This window comes from Gallus gallus, chromosome 5, assembly GCF_016699485.2.
Source record: "Gallus gallus isolate bGalGal1 chromosome 5, bGalGal1.mat.broiler.GRCg7b, whole genome shotgun sequence".
NCBI classification, from domain to species: domain Eukaryota; kingdom Metazoa; phylum Chordata; class Aves; order Galliformes; family Phasianidae; genus Gallus; species Gallus gallus.
This window is the reverse complement of record NC_052536.1, coordinates 16,756,363-16,781,801: the sequence shown is the minus strand read 5'-3', so window position 1 is coordinate 16,781,801 and position 25,439 is coordinate 16,756,363. Positions and strand designations below refer to the sequence as shown.

At 38.9% G+C, this 25,439-nt stretch overlaps 1 long non-coding RNA gene across 1 annotated transcript in view; it reads right to left on the bottom strand.

The window, feature by feature from the left end:
- LOC112532578 overlaps nucleotides 1–25,439 on the bottom strand; it is a 45,594-nt gene that overhangs the window by 12,108 nt on the left and 8,047 nt on the right. The window contains exons 2-6 of the long non-coding RNA XR_006939445.1: nucleotides 18,029–18,106; nucleotides 14,774–14,961; nucleotides 9,616–9,787; nucleotides 8,574–9,535; nucleotides 5,822–5,995 (exon numbers count right to left, since the gene is read on the bottom strand). This is a non-coding gene — a long non-coding RNA (uncharacterized LOC112532578). The remainder of the gene's footprint in view (nucleotides 1–5,821; nucleotides 5,996–8,573; nucleotides 9,536–9,615; nucleotides 9,788–14,773; nucleotides 14,962–18,028; nucleotides 18,107–25,439) is intronic.

The window sequence follows — 25,439 nt, the reverse complement described above, 5'->3', positions numbered from 1 at the left end:
AGATTCTTTTAGATCTGAGGCTCTGTCATAGCAGGACAGAGTAATACGTTTTATAATTTATCCAAGGCAATTCTCCTAAACTAGATGAGGTCAATGTCTGTTTTACACTTCAAGTAGATTTTACTCATTCTGTTAACAAATGGCATGCAAAAACTAGGCCATTACACTGCGTCTGTGTGTAATAATTTACCCCAAAAGCTGCTCATAAAGAAGCCTGGACCCTCCTAAAGATTTCTGCCTTGATTTTCCATGGCAGCAGGAGCAAGAGCTGATGTTGTTAGCCTCCATTTTTCACCAAAAGAGCTGTAAGGACTGGAAGTAAAACAAGGTGCTTGTGAATTTCAGGCATGATGCAATCTGAGGAATTTTGCACGCTGGATGAGTTGACAAGGCACAATTCTGAAGCAGACAAAACTGAGACATCTACATTAACACACGTTGAGAAACCACAGATGTCTCCAAACGCTCTCCCTTTTTTAAATTGTTACTGAAAGACTAAATTCTATTTGAACTCAGATCCTAGGCCCCTGGGCTTGAAAAACATATTGTGCACCCCCCATAGTGCTCAGGTTAAGCCCATTCAGACCATTTTATGCAGCTACAGTATGGATCACACTCAGTCCTTCTTTTTTCCCTAACAGGTTTGTTTCTGGTCATAAATTCTCAATCAGTGGGCAAGCCACATTGTACAATTTAGTAAATAGTGTAGTTAAAACATGTTTAAAGTCAAAAGAAAAAGGATCTGACAATGAAGCATTGTTCCCTTTTGCAGAACTGAAGTGTACCTTCTTTGATTCAGTAACCTTGCTGCACTTCGGTATGAAATTGCCCCTTTTTCCATCAAACTTGCATTTAAAGTGCCTCATTAGCATGTCTCACTGGATCTGTAACAATTCTGCTAACCCAACGCTCGCTTCAGTCAAGCCACCATGGTTTTTCTATCTGTTTAACATCTAAAACTCCTTGACAAAGTTCCTTTTAAAATTTACTCCTTTTGTTTCTCCATGGTTTTTCTGCAAAGATCTTTAAACTTCGATGTACTCCAAGATGACTCCTGAACAAAAATCATGTCTAGCCCAGCTAGTAAATCTAACCTCTATTCAATGGGATTAAATAAGTGCTTCACGGCTATTGTAGAAGCCTCTAAAAAGGATCTTGCATCTTTAAGAGTTTCCTACAATAAATTAAACACATCTCACCCATTGTAAAAGAAAAATAAAAAGACTTGATCTAGCACAAGGGAATTGCTATAGACCCACAGTGATGCCATACTTCAAGTACCAAAACAACTACAGTTTACAAAGCCTGAAGTAACAGCAACAGGGAATGGAAGCAGAATTTCATTAATCTTATTTCTTTAAGAATTCAGTTTTGGACTTCATGTTGGTAAAACATGGCCTGCAAACTAAACAATATACATTAGGGATTAAAGATCTGTAATTGTACAGGTTATTAAAAAGGAAGCACGGCAGTCAGAAAATTACTGGCTCTTCCTTACTACAGAATCCCAGAATGGTTTGAGTTGGAAGGGACCCTTAAAGGCCATATGGTCCAACTCCCCTGCAATGAACAGGGACACCTACACTAGATCAGGTGCTCACAGCCCCATCCAGCCTGACCTTGGGTGTCTTCAGGTACAGGACTTCTATGTATACAAGATCATAGACCCAATGTTCAAACCCATTATAGCACACGAGCACCATTTAAATATGGGTGCACGAGTAACCCTATAAACATCAGTAAGACCAGGGCTCTGCCTTAAGTTTAGCTTTGTGTTTAAACTTACATCTAGCACACTCATCCAAACCTCATTCTCCCTGTACATTACTGAACAGACTAGACCAATCTTAAGCACTTTTAAGTGTAAGGGTAATTGAAAGATAATTGAAGCCAAAAGACTCCATGTAAGGAAGTTATCCTAAAGAAGACTCCCTGAATTTCCCTTCAGATTTTGGAGTTTGGTAAGAGGCTACCATCCATGGCATCATCACTTTCAATCTAACCTAAATTAACAGCCTTTCCATTCAGTGGCTACCAAACGATCTACCTGAAAGTCATTTTCACTCAATGGCTGGTGGATGGCTTACCTGAAAAAAACAGCCATTTTAATGTTCAGAAGACTTGGAAAAAATTGAGCATAACAACAGTCCTTGCCGTAGTGCAGAACATGTTCAGTAAATTTTGAAATACATTTTAATTCTTACATGAAGACCTTCATTGTATTAATTCCAGTGAATCGTGCTGTCATTATCCATATTGCCAAAGTTTGATATAGACTCATAGAATCATAGAATTGTCTGAGCTGGAAGGAACCCCCTAACGACTATCTGGTCCAACTCCTTTGCCATGAACAGGGACACATACACTAAATCAAGGTGCTCACTCCGAGCCCTGTTCACATGTTCTATGGCAGTTCTGTTTAATTTCCTGTGTACCTGCGCTTTACATTACCTGTGTGCTCAATTTATTTGAAAATTTCAAGCACTGTATAAACTAATAGAAATCAGCACACCATTGCAGTAGAAGTACGCCATTTTGGGGAATGATGTTGCCTTAGTTACGTAGTTCTCAAAGTAATTTTGAACAAGCTAATACCAATACTTGCTATTTTTAATTATAGTTATAGTACAGAGTAGAAAATGTAAAATAGCCACACATCTCTTTAAGGCAGTAGAAACGCAACAAGCCAAACTCTCTGCTACTGCAGCAGATGAGCATATACAGGACAACAGCAGCTGGTATAAGGTTCCTTCATCTAACAGCATTGGCCACCATCTCTCTCTTTCCTTTACCCTATTCACAGCAAATGAGGTCAGTCAGACTACAATTTTGTCTGTGCTGCTAGGAAGACACGAGACAACTACATGCAAAAATGAAAAGCACAGCCATCTTCTAGGGATGCTTGGCATGTAAAAATCATATTCTCCTTCCAGAATAAACAGTGCATTCATTGTAGGCATCTCAATCATAAGGACTGTCAGGCACTGCAAAATGGACTCAGAGATTCAGAGTTCACTACTGCTCATTTTCTAGAACCAAAAGGAGTAGCCATAAGACCACATTTTTTTATTCAATCAGTTACTCCCCACATCAGATCTACTATAGAGGGGGGAAAAAAAAGAAACACAAGTCCATATTTTTCCAGGCTTTTTAACCATGGAATATATTAGCTGGATACTCCGTGTCCTCAGTGTTAGTGCAGTGTAAGTGAAAGAATACATAGCAATTTCCTTATTAGCAATGATTAAAGAAGACTGAAACAAAGAGCCTTGAGTTCATTAGCCAAGAAAATGGAGAAGCACAAAAGGAAGTGCTGCTCATGCAGACCAGGCAGGAGAGAGGATTGCTATCTCCTCTCCCCGGTCTCTCTTGCTTTATCCTTCCATAGTTTACTAACATTATTATCCGGGCATTAAGGTAAACTCACGTTGCTTTGTGCTTTCCTGATGAATGTGATATGATCCTATTGTTCCTGTGATCTGTCAGTGTTCCAACTAAGCAGAAAGCAGAAAAAGTTGCTTTTCCTGCATCTCAAGCTGGACAGAGTTTGCAGAACTGACGTTTATGGCACAAGTTTGTGACCTTTGTTTGAGCCCTGGTGCCTAAGTTTTCCCTTTGCAAGGATTCTACTTCAGCACTGTACAGGCTGCATCCTTCCATCATCTCTCATACTTAGGCTGGAAGCTAAATACAGGACAATCTTTTTCCTCTGTGATAGCACAAAGCAACCCGGTCCTTGACTAAGTTCTGAAGTCCTGCAATGCTTCACCAAAAACTAGAAAAAACAGAGCAAGGTATTTCCATACACAATTAACAAAGCATATTCCAATGTCAGTTCTCCGTGTTTCACAGAGCAGGAAAAGGGGCTGGGGGGAATAAAATGTGTCTGACCAAGTTTTAACCACATATTAGCCAAAAAGACCTATCATCTAAGCTCCTATTGTAGGCAAACGAGACAGGTAAGAGTTTCAAAAGAATGATTCACACTCTGCTATCAGTGGAGACCTGGCAGTAGCCTTCCAGTATCTAAAGGGGGATTACAAGAAAGGAGAGGACAGATTTTTAGTGGGGTCTGTTGTGACAGGACAAGAGGAAATGGTTTCAATCTAAAAGGGGAAGATCTAGATTGGATACGAACAAAAAAAAAAATAAAGAAGAAGTTTTTAGAGTAAAGGCAGTGAGGCACTGGCACAGATTGCCCTGAGAGGCCATGGATGCCCCATCCTTGGAGACATCCCAGGTCAGAGTGGACAGGGCTCTGAGATCCTGATCTGCTGTATGTGTCCCTGCCCATTGCAGGGGAGTTGAACCTGATGGCCTTTAACGGTTCCTTCCAACTCGAATGATTCTATGATTCAATCATTCTATCCAACAAGTATTAAATCTTAAGTATTAATAATTATATTTCAAGTAATAATGACCCCCTCAAAGTGATTCTGTCCCTTCCTTTCTTACCACTCACAGCGGCATGATCTGAAACAACTAGTCCAGACCAAAAGCTTAACTTTTAAACTGTGAATCTCTAAATTGAGATTCAGTAATGCAAGCTACAGAGCCTCCTTCAAACACAGCAGCCTATTCTCATCATGCCACTCTGTCTTCATTGCTGTACTTGCCCACATTCAATGCATTAACCCCGCTCACAGGGTCAGCTGTCAGAAGGAATATCCGCTCTACTTCTCTCCACAGGAAATAAAAATTGTGTTTTCTTGTGTATGACAGGACACCACAGTTTACTATCCTGACCTGAAGACAGATACTGCTCCTTTTGGCAACCTCCTACAGCAATTACCAACAGAACAAAGTCATAGGAAACAGGTTTTTCTTTTTCTTTTTTTTTTTTCATTCTACTGGGTAAGTCAAGGACAAGATTTCCTGCTCTTGCCTTTTTATAGCTGATAACGTATGTGGACGCGAATTCTACAGAAGAGAAGTAAATGCAAATCTGTTTGCCAAGACAAAGACTGTATAATTAAAAAAACCAGAATAGAAAGGAATTTGATACCTTGTACCAACAGAAAGCTAAAAACACTGGGAAATTTGCAAGCTTTCCACTGCCTATTTACTTCACCTAAAACACAGACATATTCCAAACCAAATTTACACACTGGGACTACTTTCTCTTTCTTCTATTTCCTCTCTATTGCTCCATTATATTTTAATTTCTTCATTCAGTAATCATTCCCACCACACACCTAAGAGTCATTTAGGTGGCTCCAAAAGTAATGCCTCCTATTTATTTTCCTGGAAACTACGAGCAATACAAAGAGCACAACAACACTATTCAATACAGCAAATTCTCAGCTACAAAACAATTTTTTCAAACACAGCCACCACCATTAGCACTGCATTTTCAGTAGTGATGGACAAAAGATTTCACGCCACACTTGTAGAAGTCTGCACCAGCAGAGGTGTCCCACTGTCATCACTGCTGAACACATCACCAACCGCCTCACTGTTTACGCATTCATTGTTTGGTCTCCATAAATGTTCAGCAGCTGTTGATGACTGTCAAGAGGTGCTGTTGTTTCCGCATGGAGGATTTCACCTTTGCTTCAGATACATGTCCGTGTCACACACCATTTTGTCAGACAGCCCCTCTGCTGCCATCTGTTGCACAGCAACAAAATGTAACATAAGACAGGCAGGAAGATTCAACCTCTGCTGTTGTATCACTAAAATCCACACCCGCTGTGGGCAAAAATCATAAAACAGGAGGCATTACTTTCAGAGCAGCCCTCATAATAATTCTTGCTGCAGGACATTATTTTTGATGCATCTGTTTGTATATCTGAACTAATCAGTCAAAGGAAATACTTACTGCCGAATTGTTCATCTCCATGTATTCCATACTGCTTTCTGATTCCACAACCAATTCTGATTTTCACTGTTCTTCTACTCTTCTATTCTTCTACTCTTACAAGTTACTGTGAAGCCCTTTGGGCAGGGAAACAGAATCTACAATTTCCACAGAGGGCCCGGAATCATGTGGGTGCTGTAGAAAAAAATGCCAAATATATTTCCCTGATTTCAAGCTGCTTTGGAAAATATACACCAGAAAACGATAGGGTAACCACCTCCTGAAATGCAGCTGTCACTGCAGTAGAACGCAGCATTTGTAAACACAAGACACTGTGCAAGATTTTAGGACAAAATTGAAAACTCAGAGCTATTGAATAGAAAAACGGAATGAGGACTAATTGGTGAGAATTCATTAAAAACATTGACATTCACTACTGACGTGCCAACTCCTGAGCAAATCAGCAGTACAGGTACTGAATGCAAAGTATCTGTCTGATCCTCAAGGAGGGAAACAGATCAGACTTTAATAGGAAACCCAAATGTGAAAACATAAATAAAACACATTTCTCTCTAACGCTTTGAATTTGCCACTGAATTATGAAATCAGCTGACAAACCTGAAGGTGGGATCCCTCTGAAGGGAAAGATTCATTTTGGCCCTTATTGAGAATTCTGTAGAAAGAGAGCATTAGAACTATAGCCAAGCACGCACAAAGCTATGCCAGTGCTATTCCATGACCTGATAAAGAAAATTTTGCTGTATGCTAACCTGCTTTCCCCAAACAAACAGGCTGCTCAGGCAACCGCATACTTCAGGTTTTGCTCATGGATGTGAAGCTGCCTGTACCAGATTGCTACGAGCAAACGTTGCTCCCAACTGACAGTTCTCTGCTGAGCTCCTTAAAAAAGATAAGTTGGAGGCCTCAGTTTTCTTCTCAGCAGACAGGTGTTTCCATGACACAAAAAATCACCCCAGCGTTGCGTTCAGTTGCTAACTGGAATCCTTATGGGATGTCTAAAGGAAGACAATGGGTGGAAGTGACATGGAAACTTAATGACTCTTTCAGCCCCCCAGATGGTCACTCTAACTCGTAACTCCACGACACTGTCTAAAACTTTGTTGTTCAATTAGAGCCAAAATCCTAGGAGATCACAGTGTGCCAGTGAAAAGTAAATTGGTCGTGAGTTTGTCACGTGATTAAGTGCAGAAAAAGGAACAAATAGGGAAGATGGCATTTTATCACACCACACAGCAGGGATTTAAGTCTTCCACCAAAACGCTGTACTGCAGCAATATTTGGAATTTTGTATTCCATTTTCATATGTTTCATCGCAAACAAAATCTTGGTATAGAGGAAATTGTTCCAAAAATTGCAGTAAAAATCATGAAGAAGCTGGGTTGGGAAAAGAGGTCTCAGTAACTACATGTGCATACTTCGATCAAGTAAATTCATAATTATTTACATATTTACATTATTTACATACTTTTTAAAAGAGCCACATTTGTAGGCACATCTTTCAATGTTTCCATTAACATTACAGAGGATAGATGTGTCCCTGTTAGTTGCAGGGGAGATAAACTAGGGGACCTTAAGGGTCCCTTCCAACTCATACGATTCTATGATTCCATGAAGATGCTAAACACAGATAAGTAACATTTATATGTCAATTATTGACAAGACTATGAGATATTTGATATAGCAGCGATATCTCTCTCAGGAGCAAGGTACACTGACATTCAAGACAAACTTTTCAAAACCACATTCACGACTGAACAGCACAGTCTCAGTTTCATGACACTGAAGGGCCCAAAATCACATCTACAAAGATTTTGTAGTGCCGCAGCTTTCATTGATTTTAGTGGGTTAAAAACTAGTGGTTAAATTTACACAGACATTTGGACATCTGACATTATTAAAAGATTCCTAAACCCTGTTATATTCAAGGGGATCTAAGCACCCTACTTCTGAGAATGTTGGTAAGTGTCCAATAAGATTTTCTGAAGTATTCCATGAAATTGTCACAGACTTGTACTGAACAGGCAGTGATCCAACATTCTGAGCCCATGTCTAGCATCTCTTATTCTGTGAGACCAAGATACAGATAAAGAGGCAACTGATTTTACTGCCGTCACATTAAGCTTTTAAAAATAGAAAATAGGCAGTTGGAGAACTTGAAAGAAACAAAAAAAAATATCAGACACAGTAGAATTATTGCTATATAAAGGGAGAGAGCTGAAGAAAAATCAGTTCTCATTCGTCCATTTTTCAGAAGAAAGGATTTATCCCACTTTCCTTAGTGAATCTGAAAGGTATTCCTTCTCATTAGGCTGAAGACATATTCCTCTGAGGTGTTTCCATCTTTGTTGCAAAAGTCTGCTTCCTGAGAGAGACAGATTTAAATTTAAACTCACAATGCTGGACACCCTTTTTATTTTCCATGGTGTCATTGTTTTTGTTCTGCACTTTAAGCTGTCTGACCTGAATTTAGCAATTTATCATACTGCCCGCTTAAGAAAAAAAGTGACTGTACAATGGAAAATGTTGCTGAGGGTCACTTCTGTTGCCAAGCTGTATCTAAAATCATTTCTTGATCAAGGTCCAGCCCATTTTATTTTTATCTCTTTCATAACAAAAGAGAAACAACTTGGCAGAAGTCCGCTAACAATGGGTGGAATGACAGAATAGCTACCAGGTATCGGGGTACCTGGCAAAACATACCAGCGTTTCCAGACAGAGCTGTCATTAGCATGTAAATAAAAACATAACTTACATTAAGAACTGCCGTAATCCGAGTGTTTTTTGAACCCATCTCTGAAGTTGTGCCCGCTTGTGCCAGACTCAACTGCAGACAAATGCAAAGCAAAGGACATTACTGTTCTTTGCTGATGGAGTACAGAATTTGCAGTTGCCTCAATTTACAGATTACAGTAAACATCACAACCAGAAGGAGGAGGGAGAAGTTCTGAGTCATGGGTACACACTAAGTAGTGGAACTGACCACCTTCTATAAAGAAGTAATACCCTAAAAGCAGAATTAAGAACACTTCCCTCACCATTCATTAGATCCAGAGCTGTTCAGAGACAGAAGTATGCAGAATGGCAAATGGTAATACACACCCAGGACTGATCTGTTAGATACCACATACAATACCATCACAGGTTGAATGTTTACAGACGTTAGCCCAGAAATGCACTAGGATTTTCCCTTTCCAAATCCAGGTTTGCTGCCCAGAGCTTTGGTTGACTTTCTGTAATGCTGTGAGCCTCCCCATAACTATCAGAACTGTCATCTGGATCCCTGTCAACACTCTCTGCAGCCATTTGTTCCTAATGGATACAAATCAGCAAAAACAGAATTGTTTCCCAAGAGAGTGGGGGGGAAAAGAGAGAAGAAAAAGAGAGAAAGTGACAATATCATTCAGCTAAGATCTCTCAAGTTAGCGTTGTAGTTAACAGCATAACTTGATTCTAGCAAGTTCAAGAGGCATAAGGCCAATTTATTTTACTCCATAATTTTTCTTTCAGAGCCTAAGAAAGTAAAGTTGTTTTTATGTAACAGCTCAAGGTGTATAATGTCTGCTTTCTTATCACCGCTTTCTGCATTCCGTATCTGTCCAGATCTCCACTCCTCAACATTTCCTCTCAAGGAGAGTTACTCTGCTCTGACTTCCCCCACACTATCGGATTTTATGCCTCAGTTTCATTGCCAGTACTGAAATGGAAACTCTCACCCTGAAAGAGAAGCAGACATATAATTCAGTAAGTAGCAACTGTATTTAAGTGCCTTCCCATGCAAGAGTCAAAATATTTACCTAAGAGTAACAACACACAGGATACTCAGAATTACATTCACTTTCTACATGCGTGACTGTGAAACCCACACATCAGATTGCAGTCTTCGCCAGTATGACTTCATGATGGTGTTTTACCATCCATTCTGTACTAATGCATATTAATCTTCTATAGCTGTTCCAAAAATACACCCTGTAAATAAAACAGAAAACAATAGCAATAAGCTGAAGAATTGTATAGGGATGTTTGGAGCATCATGAGTAACATCTCACGTGTAATCCCTTAATTTCATTCTGGTAAACTTTCTACGTCACACAAAGATATCCAGACATGCTCACAAACACAAAGAAAGAGTTACATAGAAAAGAATTTACAGTGCGTGTTCAAATTGTATTTTCAGGTAAGATTTGTACACAGAACCAGGGCCCAAGCAAAGGACAGCAAAGAAACAGATAAGGAAGAAATCTGTAATGTGGGAAAAACAAAAATATGGTGCTTAGCTCATAGCAGAATGCAGTGCACCATCTGGAGGAGCTCTAAATGAGTCAGGAGTTCACAAGTAGCTTCCTTTTGTAAATTTGCTCAGGCACAGCATCCCACTGGGGCAAGTGCTACCTTTGTAAGCAGTTTCTGTGGAGTATTTCCACCTCACTCCAGAGGGAAAACTGATAGGCATAATGTTTGAGCCGTCTCAAAGTGAGAGCAAGAGGTTCAGGATAACATGAAAGGTGTGGGGAAGAGTACAAAGTCACATTTAACCCTTGTTCATTCAGCACGTTTGGTGAAATACATGAATTTTGCTAAGAGATAATACGATATGCTGAACAAATACTATGACAAATAGACTGTAGTTCCCCTCCATTTTCTATCATTGCAGATTACATTTGTCTAACTCCCTCTGTTGCCAATACTTTTTGGTAAAGAATATCTGACCTGTATGTCAGTATGTCTAAAATACAGCGTGAAAACTACACCTGAATGAACCCTTTCAATGAAAAACAAGTAGTGACCTGCATTAATTAGTTAATGTCCAATCACAGAAAACTGACTACAGGTTACAAGCAGACTGGACAGTAGAAAAGTCAGGTGTACTCATCTAACACAAATAGATCACAGTCAGAGAAGGAAGTATTTCAACTCTATTCACTCAATCTACTAATTCAAGTAAATATGAATATTTTAAGTCCCAGTCAATTAATCTATTTTTTGCCTAGAAATTAGTAATAATCTTATTTGTGACTGATCACAGCAGGAAATCCATAGGGGCAAGAGCCCGCCCAGCAACGCATGGTCTAATGTGGGTACCTGGGATGTACTAGGGGTATTTTTCTTCCTGCAAAATACTATTTATGGTTATTCCCCTTTTCAAATTAAAAAGAAATGTGAAAAAAATAAATCAGGTCTCTAAACTTACATCTGACTTTTTGTTTCTAGGCCTCAAACAGCTTTCAGATTATTTATACTTTCACCCTTTCTCCTCCACAAACAAATAATCATTTCACACAGGGAAACCCACTGATCACACGTGCACAGCAGCAGCTTCAGAGCAGGGAGAGAATGAGAAATATTTTTCCTCTCAGTTCTCATGAAGGCCTTAACATTATCCTGATTGAAGGATAAGTTCTGCTTTATACCTGACATCACATATATGGTTTGGTGCTGTCCATACCATACAGAAACAAAGGTTCAAGACCAATTTAAGACACAGAAACAAAGTTAAGTATGTTCAGTTACCTGCACCGGCTGTGAGAAGATCGGTCTTTCCATGACACAGGTTCACGCTGGTAAGTTTACAGCACACACTAACAAAATAGTTTCCCCAGACGTGAATTTCATAGAGCTTTCAAGGGATTGTGGAGGTGGAAAAATATGTTCCATTTTGGAGTATATATCCTGTCTGTGCCCCAGTGCATGGAAAAGCAGATGCTTTTCATATATCTACAGATAGATCAAAGCATTCACCTCCAGCAAATGGGACCACTGACATCAGTGTGGTTGTTCCAAGTTACTCCAAAAGACGAATATTCATAGGTAACTGAACAGAGAAAATTATGATCTCATATGAAAACATCATTAAGAAAAAGCTAAGCGACAGCCATACAACAAAGCAGAAAGAGGCTGCTCAGAGAGGTGGTAGAGTCACCATTCCTGGAGCTGTTCAAGGAAACAGCAGATGTGACACCAAGGGATGTGGTCTAGAATGATCACAGGCATGGGCTAATGGTTGGACTAGATGATCTCCGTGGCCTTTCCAAACTTAATGTTTCTATGATTAGCTCAGAAGAAAAACTCCTTTCAACTAAGGCAACTCCTCTGGCTTTCAGTTTCACCTTCAGCTTCCGTAAGCTGCAAATCCATGTACAACAGCAAGAATTTTGCAAGCCTTTTCTTCTAAGTACAGAAGATTCATGTGTCAGACATTCCCTGTTTGCACTGTCTGTGATCTCAATTGCTTTGATTCATGTACTACAGGATTTGTACAAAATCCAACTGTTGGAAGAGTAAAATTCATAAGTTAAAAATATTCTGTGTGTTAAAACATATCTCCAAAAAGGTTATGGCAGCCCAGAAAAATGGACTGGCAGGAATTTACCAAGTGTATGCTTGATGAAACTTTAGGGCATGTTATAAATATGTGATATGTCATAAGGTTCACCAATGTCAACATATCTGCTGTTAGGATAATATTCCCCCTGAGCATTCTGTCCTTGTTAGGTGCAGTTGTAATAGCCTGATTCTAGCAAACCCCAGATTTACCAAATGCATTAAGTCTTTATCCAGAATACTTGGCAGGGATCAGAGCATTATACATGTTAACAATTATTATTATGACTTATCCAAGTGTGCTAGGCAAATAACCAGATTTGAGATAAAATCCTGATTCTTTTAAAGGCTGAATTTGTTTTCAGTGGTTTTGACAGAGCTGAGATTTCACTCCTGATCTCTGTCTTAAAAAAAAAAATAAAAAATCATCAAAATATGCAAGAGACAGCACAGTGCTGGGAGGGTGAGAAGAGATGATAGCAAACCCAGAGACAGGACAACATAGTTATGCAAACTTCTTATGAAATATCACTATGCTTTTCTAAAGCAAAGAAAATAATGACCAAAAATAGTAAAAGTGAAATGAAGTGTCAGCAACTGGACTATCTTGTTTCATGAAAGGAAAAACCAAGATTCACCGAGGATATTTTTATGTCTTGGGTTTTGTGAAAATTGGATTAATTAGCAGCTGAAGAAGGAATTTAAGAATGAAATTTAGGAGCTGAACGTCTGAGAATGAATTTAGGAGAAGTTAAGAGAGTAAGGTACTAGTTCACTGTATACAGTGAATTTTGAAGTTGTAAACTTAACTAAACTTTGCCCAAGGGCCAATTACCAAGACCTGTTGAATTCTAATTCCCAGTCCCAAACTGAAAACAGTAGATTTCAAAATACTAGATAATCCCTAGATGTTATGAATGCAATCTACCTGCAATCTACCTGTTTCTATCCTCATGAAGGATGAAGGAAATACAGTTCTGTATGCCACCGATTTACTTCTTTTCCAGAGCATAAGAGAAGGAAGATCACAAAAAGGCTTGGTAACATTCACCAAAATCCAACACAGGTCTGAGTTTGCCTATTGTGGTTATGCCAAGATTTATTAAAGCCCAGCATGTGTTCACTCATTTCTATCCAAAATGAACTGAAAAGGCACTTTGCATCTGCCTTCCAAAAAAAAAAGTTTGCTTACTTGGCAAACTTTGTTTAAAAAATCTGTTTCTTCCAAGGTTTATCTCTTCAGTTCTCTTTGTCTGATTGTTTGAGACCTGGGGGGCTTTTTTGGTTTTGTACACGAGTGTGTAGCTTTCTTCCCCTCCTGCACCTCTCTTCCTCCATCCCATCTGTTGACCTCACTTCAGCACACAGTTTCCCACTTACTTTGCCAAAAATGTATAAAACTTGGTGCGTCTGCTCTGATCTCTTTGTGACTTGTAACTGTATCGTTAAACCAACATTTGCTCTGTTATAAAGAAATCTCTGCAACTTTAATTAGGCTCTTCTGCTCCATTTGCTCGTGCGCAGTTGCAAGTGCTCAGTAATGCTTCCAAATGGAAGTGATAGGGAATGGTCCTTGTAAACAAACCGTGTGAGAGGCCAGAAGCATCAGCACCACGTTTCTCACATTAACTAGCACTATACTTTCTGCATACAAGATGTTTTCCTAGGCAAAATAATATTTTCCTTGTCTTGCATTTCCATTGAAGCCTCCTTCTTGTCCTTCTGCCATCCCCTGAACTCGTTTTTCTGTTGTTGTTGTTGACAAAAATAGTCCAAATTCTCCCACAAGCCCATAAAAATAGCCTATTCCTTGAATATTCAGCTGTCCAGCTAATGGTATGAGCCTCATAGCAGCTCACTAGTTCTACCGTTTTCATTTAGGTTGAGCGTCTCTGATACTACTCTACTGTTAATATGCAGTAGAGTTGGATAAATAACCCAAAGAAGCAAAATCCCATCAACTAGATTCTCCTGCATACAATCTCTAAAACAGGCAAGTAATAATAGTATTTACATACATACAGGTAGACCTTGTGAATATAACATTTTCTATACCTCCAGGTGAATTTGCTGAAGAAAATCCAGTTAACAAAAAAAAAAAAAAAAATCACTAAATGAAATGTAAGTCCCTGAACAGATCAGAGGATTGGTTAAAAGGGATGAAGTGAACAGTACCTGAGTAGTCCTGCTCCAGGCCATCCTGGAAGAATTCAAATATCAGTAAGGACAGAACCATGCTAAAGCTGCAAACCTCCTCTTAGAACCAAACCTAGGTCAATAATTGTGAATAATGATGTGTTTTTTCAGCAATTGCACACTAGAAATCATGAAGTATTTCAAGGAATTTTCTTCAAAATAAGATCTATTATTTTTTGTTGTATTGCACTGTTACAGTTAACACACCTCCTTCGGGAAAATTTACATACTAGGCAGTTTGACATAAAAATATAACATGGTTTTGCCTTTTGAAAAGGAATGAAGACAGTGGTATTTCCTCTTCCAACTACAGCATAATTGCTTCTTCCATTTTTAAGTTTATATGCATTCAGATTGTGTCAATATTACTCCGCAATAAAGCTGTTATTTTTTCAAAGTGTTCCCTTCCATTGCCATATGTTTAAAGGACATTTTTACCTGAATGACTTGCTTAAAGTCACAGATGATTTTGAGAAAAGAAGCCAGATATCCCAAATACTAATCATTTGTTTTGACAGTAATATTGTCTTCCAGTGTTGGAGGATGGATTTTCTCAGTTTTCCCCAAGATTTCTTTTATACAGTATGGATCCAGAGGTGTGATCCTTCCTCTGAAGAGCTAATACCCTGAAAGAACAAAAAGAACATAACCAAAAGACCCATACCCTATGCTGGCCAACCACAATCCTTCTCAGCTCTGGGCACTCTGAGGGCAGCTGTCAAAATTACTGAGCAAACAGGAACAAAATGAGTTCACTGTGTTCGTTATTTAGTCATGAGTCTGAGTGACAAGGTATTATCTCCAGCTTTCTGATAACTGCTGCTTTTTCCTACGACATACAAAAACTTTGATTATTTTCACCCAAAAAAATGTGATATCTTGAAATCAACATGAGAAGTACATATTATCAAACCACAAGAGCTTTCCTCTAAAGTTCTCAGACATTAAAGAGAAAAATACAATAGGGCAATTTCTAAACACAGAGCTGAGCATGTTCCCATTTTAAACTGTTTATAAAAACTGAAATCCAGTCACACTATACTGAAACCGAGAAGCAAGGGCTTTCAATTCAAACATGCCTCTTCCTTCAAGCATGCCTTTCACCATCTAAGAAAATCCCAAACAATAACAACAAAGTAAAAAGTCTAATTTTTTGGCAAAGTTTCCAGCTGCTAATTTTGCCTGTCATGAGCTGCTATTGTCAGTCTGAGGGAAGGATTGTTCCCAACTTTAAAAAAAATAAATAAATAAAAGATGCAAAATATACTTAAAGTAACATCTGTGTTTTCTGATTTTATTAAAGCGTTTTGTCTTTGTTATACAGAAATAACAAAACACTGAGCCCTTCCCATCAGTATTCATGACGTCTGCTTTTTCATACAAAACCCTCTGAAAGAAAATTCCCCCTGGAAAAAAAAAAATACTTTCCTTATAAAAAAACAGATTGTGGGACAGATGATTGCATTGTTTAATCAAATTTCCATCTGAAAACTCTTTTCCTAGTTTCAGCTTTAGCTCACCCAGTAAGGCACAAGCACTTGGAAGCACGTGGAAGTATAAAGTAGCAGCTCCTCCATTTTATTATCTCCCCTGAGCTTTGCAATTGGCAAATGAAAAAGAAAGTGGGGAACAAAAGTACTGGACATAAATTAAGCCCTGCTTTTTAAAGTTCAAACTGAATTTTCTTTATTTTTCTACAGCTGTCAGATAAGCGGGGTAGAACCACTAATGCATGTTTAATATATAAAAACTCATAATGTTCAGTAGTACGACCTCCATTGGAGACATTAGTTCAGGCCAGTGAACTTGGAGCAAGCCAAGTGTGGAAATGTGGAATTGGGCCAGTGACCCCCACCAGTGCCTGTCATATCTGCTGAAGGCAAACTTGTCAAATATAGAAGGGGCAGAAGGAGGACAAGAGTATCCTTGAACAAGCGAGCAGCAGCAAAGCAAAGATGCCCAACATCTATTCACAGTTGTCTGTTATTCAGTAATGGCTCCGGCCATCTAAGGAACAAAAAGTCTGGTTATAGCCTCAACCTTTCAACCTTGTCCAGTTTGGGGGCCTTTCATTCCACAGACTCCCCAAAGCTGATGAGTGATCATAAAGCTATGATACGGTGCACGCTGTTATTATCTCTTCAAACGTACTCTGTACCAAACAGGAGGAGATAGGAGAGGAATAGAGCATTCCCAGGGCTGCTAGCCCGCCACAATAAAAGAGCCACTGTTCTTCCTCCCTCAGTTACAAAAATGAACTCTAAAAATAATCAATCCGTGGCTTTAATAAAGTCATAGAATCGTTTGAGTTGGAAGGGACACTTAAAGGCCATCTGGTCCAACTCCCCTGCAATGAACAGGGACACCTACACCAGATCAGGTGCTCAGAGCCCCATCCTGCCCGACCTTGGATGTCATTCCTTAGGGTGTTTTTTAGTTTCTTTGTTTGTTTTAACTCAAATCATTTCACTTCCATCATGGGGAACATCTGCGTTGAGAGAACCAGAGGCAGCACAATCAGCAGTTCCAAAACACTGCTATGGGACTGTTCATCTTGCCATGGGAGACTGGAGAATGTGCCTTAGAGCCGACACCATGCTCTGAGCACAGTGGGATCTTCAAGATCCAACCTCAAGTCTCGAGCTACCGTACTCTTGGGCTCTACTGGATATTGTGTCTCACAGAGATCATTTCCGTTGCAGAAAGCAGGACCTTCTGCCTAGGTGGCGCTAATCTGCCTCTGCCAAGTTCAGAGTTTGCCAGCTTTTGACATGCTCAGAGGGTGTTGATGACTGTCTGGGCTATAGTTGCTCATTATTAAAACAAGACAGCACATTGCTGCTTACCGTTTCCAGCTCAAAAATATCAAATTATATTTTATTTATTGGAGTCTGTACAAAATAAAGTTTGATTGGAGAAGAGAGGATAAAATTACATCCCCTTCACTGTTAACTCCTGCAGATCAGGAAAATACATAAAGCCCTCTGGGAACCTGTCCCAAATGTCTTACACCATACTGTGTAGATTGTTCGTGTGTTTGTTTCTGATCACATTTTCTTATGATATAGATAAAATTATATTGTAGTGGCTTTCAGGCTGCTTGTGCCAAGCTCCTAAACAACAGTTTCTTAAGAGAATTATTATCAAGCTATGAATTCATAGAAGAAAAAAATTAAAAATTCATTTAATTTCTTATTTTGTTTATTTTATTGCACCAGAACTTCAGACAAGAAAACTTAAGTGTTCTGAATGAATTGCGCATATATATAGTATTTGCACATGCAAACTTGAACAATATATGTACTGTTACATATATAAGTTAATTCTCTCTTCAGTCCTAGAAAGGTAGGCGAGGCTAAAATGTACCTCAGAATACATTACTAATGGATCATCAATGTAGATTTTTAAGTAAGTAACTTGTATGTTAGTATCTTTTTATTTTTGAGTTGACTTTGCACATTTGAGAGCAGCCTCTATATTGACCTCTCCTACCGATAATTCTGAGGAAACTGAACTACCCTACATACGAGCAATGGAAGAACACATTTCTTTCTTCCAAATGCCTCTGAAGAAACCCTGGAAAAATGTTAAAGAATTAGTACATTTATATGACAGCCAGGATTTAAGAGTTAGTTTTAGCAGTCAATGAGGTTTTATTTTTCCAGTTTAAATTTTACTGTGTGTCATACTCACCGGATAAAATGCAGCATTGCACCAGAGTGTCACATCAGGCATCACATCGTTTAAGTGGTGTTATCTTTTCCATTAACTCTACAATCAAACAGAAAAATATATATGCATGATTATAATTGGATTGTTTTTAACAGCAGAACGTGACATTACAGAAAAAGTGAGACAAATAGCGTCATAGGAACACAAGCAATATGTTCTTATATATAAATTAGGGATTTCCCTACAATAATCAAGTCTACCGAACTGTGCTTTTAGAAAAGTTCTGGCAACATAATTAAAAATTATCCTTCCTGTAAATGTAATACCTTAAAGCGAACAGGGTATGCCTTGGTCTTCCTTCTGCCTCAATATTTCTTCCTACTTTAAAAAATAAGGAGTAATTACTGAGTCCCATAAAAATATTCACAGACTGACAAGATTCGGGGATGACTTAATGGTGTTTGTGCTGGTGAGACTCACCTTCAACTGCCACCATGCTCTCTGAGATGTCTGATCCTGCCCGTGGACATTGAAAAATAACTCAAAAAGACTAGTTTCCAAACACCTGATGGGACTAGTAGCACTGTTTGTTATAAGGCTTAGTTTATTACATTTGTTACTCATTATGTAGATTACAGATAATGTTGAGAACATTCAGAAAATCCTGAAATGGAAGAATATTAGTTGAAGAAGATTATGACAGGCAGAGCTAGAGGATAGGTCAAGACAGATTAGATCTTCAGATCAAACCCAGTACCTACAACTAACTGGACTGTTCAAGCCATGCTGGTCAGCCTGTGGTAATCTCAGGATGCAAGAGGTCGAAGTTTAATTTATATGATTCCCCTCTTTTAAAGTAGGAGATTACAAAGTAGCTTCCAGAAACACAAAACATTGAGATGGCAAAACCAAGCTCTCAAAGTTCAGGCAGCCTGAAAAGTCAGGCTTAATCTTGGCCATACAACCTTAGCTGAACTCTCCATATGAATAGATCTATGTGAATCTATCCCTGGTGAGCCTGCATCCCATTGCATCTACACAAGCAGAGCCAATTCACGTTCAACAGACAATCTCAAGCCTGATAATTCTTTAAGCCCAAAAGTTTGGTTTTGGTGATTTGAAGTTCTATTAACAGTTTTATTTATATAGTAGCATAAATTCATATTCCATGGCTCTGTCAGACTACAAGAGACATCAATATGGAGTGAGAGGATTCTTTGACCATACAAGCTCCTGTCACTCAGCTGGAGTACTACGAAGTATTTGGCTCAGTTTCACAAACCGTATGTGCGTGTGCCCTCATTTCCTTTTGTATTTTTGGCTCTGCCATCCAAAAGGTCAGAGTGCATTACTGAACCTAATGAAAACCTCCCCACATCTGGGCAGTAATCTCTTCCTTTTTACTACTTGTAATGTAGATAAGAAAAGAGGTATACTGCATTTAAAGGTCAGAATGTGAGCGAGCAGTGCACCCAGAGATAGGACTCCCTTTCTCTGATCAAAGAATTACGGACAGTGCAATTTGGGAAGTTTAGTGTTACTTTCTTAGGAGATCACATTTCCCAATCTACAGCCTTCTCTGCATACCTTTCCCCTCCCCCTTGTTTAGATTTGTCTTCACTTTTCTTTCCTCCTTGTTATTTTGGTGGAAATGAGGTGCTTGTTTAGTTGTGGACCATTTGGCTAGGTTGGTTACATATCTGAGTCATTTCCCATTACACTGAAATTAGCCATTCCTATAAACCATCGTGTCTTTTTTTATTATTATGTTCTTAGCTTGCCGCCTGCAGGTTTCAGTCTAGAAGCTACTTCCTTTCCATCCCAGCTGTTAATCCTAAGACTTTGACAGCTTTCACGAAGATCTCCAGCTAAGCATTTAAAATAAAGTACAAGGTTTGGTATTCTCAGGGTTTTGGCAAAATAGATATTAATGACCAGTGTTTTATGAGGGCTCATATTTCAAAAGGTCTGCAGCTCTTGATTTATCTTTATCACTAGCCAGTGATACACAGTTCTGTTTTCCATCTTTACCCTCATCGATTATTTTTAAGGTTTGGCTCTATTATCTATTGCAATTACAGTAATTCATAATGACTTTGTATGTACAAAACACACTCAGAGGCCCATTTCATTATCAAATTTTCAAGGCCTTTGTTTGCAAATTGCTTTATCTTTTATTTGTACCAACAATAAAAAAAATAGTCAAAATAGTCTAACAGCAATAACATATATTTGCAGTGCAAATGCTTTCACGTGGTCAGTATTCCTCTGCATATTGTGACCAAGCCTTTGTTCTGTCTTTCAAGACATCAGCTCTATTTGTAAAAGAACGTTCTTCTACAGTGTTTTTGTTCTGTTTTGTTTTTAAAACAAACATCCACCTCTGATGTGGAATTTTATACATTGGATGTACAGTCACTGTTTGGATGAGAAATGCCAAATTCAGGCTTCTAAGTGGCTCTGAAAACACTTCAGAACTCTCTCAAGTCATCAATTCTACCTAAAAATGTATCTTTTCTGAGCACCGTACCTTCAGATTCTCCCTCTCTGCCTCTCCCCTGTGCCACGAACATGTATCTCATTAGACTGCGTGACACCCATGTTGAATTATCCTTAGCAGACTAAAAATTGCCAATTTCCATATGGCTGATCTCTTCAATCTGCCAAGTTTTTCATGATTTATTCAGAAAAAAATGGCAATTTACGAAAACAAATTCTTTGTTTCCCCATAGAAAGACCAGTTTCTATTCTCTGAGACAAAAAATAGAACTAAACAATACATACAACAGAAGCAGATGTAGCTATTATAGTGTGGCCTGGTGTTGTGAGAAAAGGGACAGCATAGGTAAAATCAATGCATTAATAAATTTCTTTCAATGTGTTTAACTTTTTCTACTTAACATCTCTCCCATTATTCTTTAGAGTGCAAAAAAATTTCAACTTCTTCACCCGTTTGCTGGTCTGCAATCCTGCCACCAGAGCACTGCATTGTTGTGCGCATTAAAAAGAAAAAGCCAGGGAACACACACTTGTAGTCAGTGGGAGCTTTCAGCTCATAAGCAACAATCTCTGTTGTTGTAAAATTCAGCATTGAACCAATGGATCTATTTTGTATCAATACACTTTAATTGGTTTTCTGGATGACATCTCCACAGAATAATGCCAGGATCAGTAGTGAGGACCGGGACTGTATTAGCAGAGTAAACATTAAGTTATTATGTCCTTTTCAGAGAGCACAAAAGTTACTCTAGCTCGAAGCCATATGGCCTGGAAGCATGTTGACATATCTCAGCAATAAAGGGTTACGTTACAGAAGGGACCATGTTGAGGAGATCAGAAAGGCTGGATTGGCTACTTGACCAGTGTCACATCACTGAACTCGGTGTAAAGAGCTTGAATAAAATGACATGAACTCATCTGCGACCACTGTCTAGGAGCGGAGACCTTTAACAATGGCAGCACCTGCCAGATCCCCGTTCTCCTCCCCAATAAAGTCACCAACAGCCCCCTCACTGTTCTGTCATGTGCCTGGCACAAGGCCCCTATTGTTATGAGCCACTCTCACTCCAATAATTTCTCCTCTAAATGACACTGCACCACCACAGGTCATTTCAAGGGGACTGAAAAGAAAGATTTTGCATCTGTTTTGAGTTGTAGGCACCAAGGGGGAGGGGGTTCAAAACCCCTTGATAGCTGGCAAATGGTAATAGCAAAATGTCTCTATTGTTTGTGTCTGAACAAACAACCATACTACATGAGAGTTTTTATTGTCCTCAAGGCAATCTGCCACGAATGCTCCCCTTTGCCCATACTCTACAAAGAGAAAAAAAAAAACCCACCGCCACAATAGTCACAGTTAGGAAACCTTAGTGAGAGTTTAATGACCGGCTACCAACTAATGGATGGTGAGCAACATATGGCAGAGCTTGGCCTCTTCACATATTGATTAAAAATAATTTAAAATTTAAAGCCAAGTTTGTTTGACAAAGTTCCAGCTTCTCAGCAGCCACTTAACAATCTGAATAAATCTGAAGAGGAAAAGCTTAAATTCTAACCTAAGGCAAAACAGAACAAATTCATTGTCACGTTACATAATTGAATCTATTACGTTCACTCAAGATTAACTGCCAACACTTTACAATTTTTCCCTCTACCTAAAATATTTGGTGATGTAAATAGCAAAACAGCTCTTTGTAATATTTGGTAACTTTTTCAGAGTGCTTTTATTGCACACAATTGTTAATGGCCATAATCAAGACCCGTTCGTCATATTTTAACAGCGTAATATAATTCAATGCAATAGAAGGCTTCTATTCTTACGTCCTCAAAGCACCACTTGAGTTAAATGGTCATATTTTTATACAAGTCTTTGTGTCCTATTCTGGCGTGATGAATGTTAGAAGCTAGAGCACTCAAGATAATTGTTGCTACTGAATGGATTTAAGGTCTAACTGGATTACTTTTTATTCCCTTTCAAAAACAGCTACACATGCTCTAGAAAACAGATCAGATAACAGCATACAAATTGCAATACCTGTGCCTACAAAGAATCAGATGCACAGCTGAAAAGATTCTAAGTAAATGAAAGGAGCAAAAAAAGCACTGATACTGATTTTTAAAGGTTTTGTTTTTGTTTTTTTAAAGGAAAGAGGATACACTCCCCACAGCCCAGCTACAAGGATAAAGACTTTAGATACTTGGCAACTGAAAAATCAGTGCATCAAGTTGGTACCAGGCAACCTGTATTCTGCTCCTGATTCATGCACTAAGCTGCTCCGTAACCTTGGCTGTGTCACTTCACCTCTGGCTTTTCTCTTACTCTTTTGCCAGTGGCTGCTGCAAAGCATTCTGATCTTTGCTCATTAATTCAACACAAAAAAAAAGTTTCCAAAAAGAGGAGTAACTCTTGTTACTGAACTGAGGCTTCCACTTGTCTCCAGCCCCAATATAAACATTTACCTAACACTATAAAGGCAAACTGTAAGTTCTAAAAAGTTAGACATTTGTCCTTTGTAGAATGTTACACCCAAATAATTCAGAGAAAACCATGGCCAACCTAAAGGAGCAGTGAGAAAAAGGATCTGTCCGATCCCCACAGGTTACTGTGGATCAGCTGAGCTGGCGTAATCTGCAGTGCACAGAGAACACAAACATTAGCACAGATCACCTAGCTCCCACTGACCGCTGGCAGAAGACACAACTATACCCAGAAACAGTACTGGGGACTGCTTACTCAGGAGAGAGGAAGTAGAAAGCAGAGAAGAGGAGGTGTTAAAAGACATGGTACTGATGAGATGATTGCATATATAAAATGAAAAATGGCAAAAAAACAATGGGGAAAGAAACCTTTTTTCTGAGTAAGATCAGAAAGAAAGTAGACAGCACAAAGTTGGAGCTGCAGTTTGGAAGGGGTCTTAAAACGAGATTAGTTGATCATGTATTTAAGAACATTTCATTTCTAGAGTTCTTACATTATGCCAGCGTATTACTACATGACAGAACTTTGAAAGATATTAAGGTACAAGCTATGGAGATGGAAATAAAGCTTGCCAAATTCCAAAGGAGTTAAGCAAGTAACTTGTTTAAGAATACACAAAAAAGTACTATACTAGATACCAAACGCTGTCTTTAAGCACGTATGCATGTGCCAAAGCTGGTCCAGTGATCATGCATTATTAACTGCAGAGTGCTCCTCAGAGATAACAAAGAACAATCACTGTATATTACTGATTGCAAACTGGAATGCAGCAAGAGATTTTTCCTGAGGTTGCACAGGAAAATCTGTGTCAACACCAGGATTAGAAGTGAGATCATCTGGCTTCCAGCTCCATAAAATCATCCTTCCTCTCCAAAAAAAAATTACTTTTCTAATAATAGAAGCCACTACAGGAAGGGGTGGTCTTCTGTTTTTGTCTTTTAACTTCAGAAATGTAAGAATGACCGGCGCTAGTGCAAGTGTGGAGATGCAGAGAAATGCATGGCACTGAGGAAGGGAGAGGAAGACAGTGGAGAAGGGCTGCAGCCTTTGTACCCCTTGAGGACCTAAGGTCTTTCTACCCAAAATCAGGACAATATAAATGCCTCACCACACCAAATTTTCTCCAAGATGAAAGAAAAAATGAATTAAGGAATCCCCAGCAAACAAGTCCAACTGCACAGCTTACTAAGCACTGTGAAGATTTTCTCCCTAAGAAAGAGGATACTCAGTACTTTTGATGGGAAGTCAGGGAAGCGCAGGCAATTGTATAACATTTGTAAATGCTTCTGCCACAGATATTTTAGGGCCATGGAGGACTTCCTCCTCCCTTCCTTGCCCCCCTTTTCCCAGCAGATCAAGTGGAAGTCTGCTGCCCCAAGCCCTACTATCTTTCTTAGCAATCTGATTAACATATGGACACACTCTGGCTTACTGAAAACAGGAAATCAATTTGAAAGGCAAGACAAATATTATTTGCTTTCTTCCCATCTGCTGTGATATGTGAACACGCCTGCTTTCAGCAGCGATACGGAATTATTGATTTAGGATATTTATAGTGTATATGCCATTATCAGGCCAGCTATCAAAGGGCTGTAGGAAAGGCTGTTTGACCCTACAGGCTATTTAAATATGTAGTCACTTAAAAAAAAATTTAGACCTTCTTATTCAAGTTGACAGCAATACTATTTCATGTCATGCCTAAAGATACCATTTCCTGCTTTACCATCTATTTCTGTTTGATTGCAAGTCAAATTAAGTGTAATTGCTAAGGTCTCTCCTGTCTGTATGATGACCCCAATGCATTTCCAGGCTACTGATTTGACCCTCTGGGCCTGCAAAAAAGCTGGTTTTCACAGTACTGTTGCCTGTTTACCCATAATCAGTCTGAGTCACTTTGCTAGAGGGAGCACGGAAAGCCAGAAGACTACCATAAGCACAGGCTGTGTCTTAAAACAAATGAATTTTAAAAAGATTGTATATAAATAACCAAACCCAATAATTCTGAAGTGGACACAGATAACTATCTAAAAAGAGCACAGTGTGCTCCCAACAGAAACCTGGACTGAAATGGAAAATAATAGATTGAACAACTGCTGAGAGTATATGAACAATACCTTTCATAGCAATATTGTATTCAATCTATTCACTGTTCTTTATATTACTCAAGCTCTACTGAGTAAAAAAGTAAATAACCACTCTTTTCAGGAGTGTTGATTTTGCCATATCACCCAAATTAACAAGAAGGAGACGGTCCGTGCACACAGATCACAGTGGGAGCACCTCGGCAACCAATGTGCAATCTGCCTCAGCCATGAGCTAGGATGTATATCAACTTGTCTGTATCCATACAAACAAGAAGCAAAGATATAACATGAAATATATGCTCTATAAAGACAGATTGCTTATATGACCCAATCAGAAGATGAGGGAGTCTGTGGATGTTGTTTACCTGGA